We start from the raw sequence: 5,596 nt of genomic DNA on the forward strand, positions 1-5,596 counted from the left end.
TGGCTTAACCGGGATCTACATGTCCAGGTTTATGTTAATGAGGTGAAATGAAACACCGTGCTCTCCACCCGAAGACAGAATAGGAGATAGGCAGAGAGGATGCAAACGAGGTGTCTGCAAAGTTGGCTCTGGTTCCCCTACGAAGCATATAAAGCAATGTGGAGTGAAGGGAGATGAATGAGTTGGGTCCGCACTCAAGACCACACTACAACACAGCTGTGGACAGGAGGCCAACAATTCAGGAAAACCTCACCTAAACCGAGGTCCAACTTGCAGCAGCTTCAGCCAGTTGTAACCCAGGGGACCCCCGAATTAGGGGACTTTGGTGCAGCAATGATGCCCCCAAAAGCTATGAACTTATTAATAATATAAATGTATGGAAAGACTACTGGCCTCCTCCAGATGACCATGTGTGTTGAAGACAGCTCTGATTAGCTACAGAACATGCCCGCCGTAGCCAAAGAGTGTCTACTGGAGTGAGGACCGTGAGACCAACACTGCAGGGGGAAGCACTGAGGGGGAGCAGCTTGGGGGGGGCATTCTGTGAATGGGCCCTGTGAGTCCTCCACCTTCCAATAGCCGCTGAAGATCTCACTTCATGGCAACGCAATGAAGAACCAATATGAGAAGCAGAAAGGACACTGGGGGTCACCAGAGGTCAGCTGGACTCCTTTTCATCGTTACAGTTGAGTTGATGATGTAACAAACTATCGCTGCTCATAATGACAGTCCTGGGTCTTTAAGAGGCAGTAATGATTCTATCGAAAACCTATGTTGATGAATGCTACCGAAAAGTAAAAATAAATGTAATGGCATTTACACACAGAAATCAAGATGTCCTACAAAAAACAAAAAACAAAAACAAAACAAAAAAACAGGCTTTTGCAAATTATCTTTCTCTGATGAGGTCAGATCTATTGGCCATTATGGTAAAACTTGGTAATAACATTAGCAGAGGACATGGAGCTTTTGCAAAGTCCACCAGTGCTTTTCATCTTCACACCCTTCCCGCAAAATTACCAGGATATGTATTTGGTACAATTATCCTCACTTTATAGATCCATCTCACTGAAGCCACTGAAGGTTAACAGAGCCACTGTTAAAACCGAAGTCTCCTAACTAATGACCCCAGGGAACTTCTTCCAGGTCTCATTCCCTGATAGCTTCCTCAGAAAAGTGATGCTGGAAAAAGAAATAGGCACCGAAGAGCAGTTGGCCATATGACATCCTTTATGCCTTCACTCTTTCAGCCACTATTCATTAAGCATCTGAATCAGTTAGTCGTTGCCACAAATAGCAATAGCAGAGGTATGAGAGATTAAGCCTCACTGTCAAGTGCTTTCCAAGCTTTTGGTCTGCCCTCCAAGCCTTTGGCCACAGTAAGCAATATAGCCAAACTCAAAGACAAGGGGCAGAAAAACAGATTCTGCCTCTTTAATGGGACAAACTACAAAGTCAGATAGCAAAGGATGTGGATACAGGAGGAATGGTGCTTGGGCCCATTAACGCAGTCTACAACAACACCTACCATATTCCAGGCGCTGTGCCAGGCACTGGGGATACAGCCCTGACCATCACAGAAGCTGGCCTCCTGGTGCTTACACTTAAAACCTGAAGATTAAACTTCCACCCCCATGAACTCCACTGCAACCTGTTACAACCATAACCAAAATTTAATAATGAAGGCAAGTCTGCTATCCCTTGTGGCATTTTGCATTTCCAGGAGGAATAAGTGCTTTGAGGGATTATCTATTATTCTGAACTCCTTTCACCACTGCTCCCCATGTATTGTCATACATTATCAAGATGGTCTCCTCTGATAGATACATTCAAATGAATAACTGAATTTATTTAGAGAACCAGTCCAATAGCTCCTCTTTGCTCTATTGGAAATGGGTCCATGTTGAGAATTCTCAGGTAGGATGGAAAAGCCTTTAGGAAGCTGAAGATCTGCATTCCAGGCTCCTCCTTGTAAGTGTCCTGTTTGCATCACAAAATTGTTACTTAATTCAAAGACGCTTCCTGAGAGTCATGTCTGTATCAGGCTCAGGGATCAGGGTTTTTCCATCTAAAGATTCCTCTAATCCTCCTAATAACATTGGGAGTAAAACTAGTGTAAGATTTATCGCATATTCAACAAATGGTTATTAAAGCACTAATTATATGCCAGGCACTGGGCCTGCCAGATGAGAAATATATATTTCTGGCCATCCAGGAGCTCAGTTTCTATTAAAGGTGACAGACCTGTGAACAATACAATTAAAATATAATGAGGTAAGAGTCTTTATAGGAGACAATACACTTTACAACATTATGCAAATATAAGGTATTATAATCATAGCTGTAGGTCTCAAAGACCTCATCCTGTTTTCAGAAGCTGCCTAATTTATCTACAAGGAAATTCGTGGTACTGAGACAATTTAAAGCCGATGGAGAAATAACCTGACCGAAAACCATATGCCACCACCATTTCCATCTTTCTGAGAAAATCCAATCAAAAAGGGGGGGGGGGGAAGCATGATGATTGCCAGCTTAGCAGATAAGTGACAATCTTTGGGGATTCAAGAGAAGACTGAAGAAACAGATGTATCTAGGAAAGGGAGTAAGAGGAGAAATTCCAAAAATCCCATAGACTGAGGGAACTCAGGGTATAAACCTAACAAATGGAATTAAAGTATGGAGTGATCTCATCTAGCTATTGGTTCTAATTTCTTTGCTATGAAATCAAACTCTGTGAGATGTGAACATAAAAAAGAAGTTATCAGGGCCCCCACTTCACAACCATTTCAAAAAATAACCAACCCAAATATTTCCCCTTCTCCCTATAACCTTTTTCTCTACTTCTTTCATTCGATCCCCCCAAGTACTTCCTAAAGTAAAACATGCTCATTGCTGGCAGGTACAAGAGGACATCAGCCACTGAGTCAGCTAATCTTATCAAAAACTGTCCTGACAAATAGGAAATGTTTTTAATAAAGCTCATACCCTTAGACGTAAACAGAGTTATTCATCACAAATTTAAAACCCCTGTAAAGGCCACTCACTGATGGTTAGAGATGTTACTCAGAATATCAGTGCTACCATCTCAGTACTGCTTTCATTAAATGACTTTGCCAAAGTTATGAAACCTTCCTAACTCCATGAAAAATGGGTGTCTCTAACAATACCATGTATAATTAAGCATATATTGCTGTGCGGTTGGAAAATTCCATTGTCACCTGCATCAGCCTCGAAGATCAATTTGCATACACGGATCAAAGGGAACCTTACAGCTTGCTGGTTCATTTAAAAGTGAACCAGGGATGATTTTAACACCTTACTAAATCCCTCAAATTCATCAGAATAAGAGTGTTTTGACTTGTAAACAGCCAAGTATTTTCTAAGGGATTATGAGGGAGATGCATTCATCTACCGCTTTGGTTGAACTTTTCTGATGTGTTCATTTTTAACTCCTTGTCTCTCTCAAGCCTCAGTATCCTTGGATCTTGTTCAGATTAAGGATGCATTTTCCAGTCAAATCAAAATGCTATTGTTCTGTTCCATCGAACATGCATGGCCGCAGCCGGTCCTCTTGGCCAGAGCCAAGAAAACACTAAGGCTGTGTGGTCGGAACCAAAGCCTCCCCGGCTTCATTTTGTGCAACATCCTTCTGGAAGGCCAAGCAAGGGCCAGGCCAGGCTGGGGAGTTCTTCAGAGCTAGGACAGAAAGCAGGAAGGCAAAGCTCAGAGCGGAGGAAAGGACAAAGGCTCACTCCTGTTGGTGACAGAGGATCACTGTGACTGGCCTTTACCTGCTACCCTCCCACCTTGCCGTGAGCCCGGACCAGCACGCTGCAAGCCAAGGTGCCCCAATGCCCATGCCAGCTGGCCTCCCGTCCAGTGCCACCAGTGGGAGATGGGACATGGAGGATCTCCCAGAGGAAAGTGGAAGGTGGGAGAGGGGGAGAGGGACTTCGTCCTTCTTGCCCAGTCGCTGTCAGCACCATTTTGAAAGCAGGCTCACCTTGCACCCCCAAGGTGCCAGAGGACCAGCCGTCTGAGCTCCCTCACTCCCGGGGCGGGGTCACTTCAGCGTTCCCAGGACCCACCACACCGCTTACTTATGGGCCCCAGCAGTGGGGCACCTGCTCCACAGAGACCCAAGCACACCCCCCACCCCACGGTCCTTCTCACTCTTGTCCTCCCAGCCCCGGGAGGCTTCCCTAGTCTCTGGCTTCCCTAGACTTCTCCTTTCTGCTCTCGGGTCTTGTGACACCTGTGTGATGAGTTCCCATAATGTAAAGCTTCCACTTACGTTCCGAGTGTAGTTTCTCTTTTCCTAAGTAGACCCTCAATGATATTCTCATCAAGGCAGTGACGGTCAGTGAAAGAAGAAAGTGGATTTTTCCATTGCAGATGAGGGATTTGGGAAAGATCAATATGTTATTTTTAGAAGCTGTAGAGGTGATTCTGATAGTATCACCATCCCTACCATTATTCTCTCTGCCTTTCTTCCTCCTTCAAGTGTAATGTGGTTTCCAGGCCATCTTACAAGGGCGTGCTGTGGACATCTAAAGGTGGCTCCAATGGAAGAGATATATGCAAGTCTTCAAGAAGTCCCTTTGCCCAACAGCCCCCTCGGTCAGTCCACCCAGTGCAAACGTGTGGACAGTGGAGATTTGTAATGACCTTAGACCGTGTACGACCATACCTCCCTCCCCTGTCCTCACCTGCCAGTTATGGCAGGGGCACACGAGGTACTAATCCTCACAGAAATCAGAGGCTACATACACATGTAATCAAACCCATACTCTGCCACGAGGACACAGTGACCCCACAGAGAAGAACATGAAACAGAACCTCAGCACAGGGCTTAGGAAAACATTCCCTGCCCTTGAGAGCTGACAACCCCATCAGTAACTGCACTTTCCAAAACAGACAGAACACCTTCCACGCTGGCATAGAACAGAGCCCAGCAAGGAATTCAAGCTGAAAGAATCGTTTAGAAAGCTGAAGAAGACGCTTGAGTATTGGTTTTTACACACGAATGCCATAATTATGTTGTTATGTCTGTAGCCTCTCTTTATTTCTGTGTTTTGATCATGTTGTACTTTGATTAAATATGAACCAACAAATATTTCAAGAAGCGTAGGAAGATGATTCCCTAAATAAATAACTTTGGTTTTAAAAAAGATCCCCTCTAAAATTTATTAATGCAGTGAATCGAGGTGAGCACTTAAAAACTAAGCTCAGGCAGACGCTGACTGCAGCGTTCAGCTTCCCTTTCTGAGCATCACTGAGCCCCTCATGCCCAGAGCTAATATGACCTCAACAAAATGAAGCCAGTCTTTGGCTCAGTGATTTAGAGCAGTGGGGGGAGTTGGGAATAAACGCTAATGGTTTTCAGGTGAACCCAAAGCACAAAACAAGCCAGCCAAAATAAATATTGTTTTTCCGTACGCTTCCAGTTGGCATTTGTGTGGCAGGATAAGGCCTTACCCTGATAAATAATTTTTTGAATTAACAGCCCTGCTTTGGCTTACCTTTTCTTGGGGGGAGAAACACGGGAAATCATACAAAGGAGAGAAAATCGAAGACAAATGTTTCACAGTGGTTC

This window comes from Meles meles, chromosome X, assembly GCF_922984935.1.
Source record: "Meles meles chromosome X, mMelMel3.1 paternal haplotype, whole genome shotgun sequence".
NCBI classification, from domain to species: Eukaryota; Metazoa; Chordata; class Mammalia; order Carnivora; family Mustelidae; genus Meles; species Meles meles.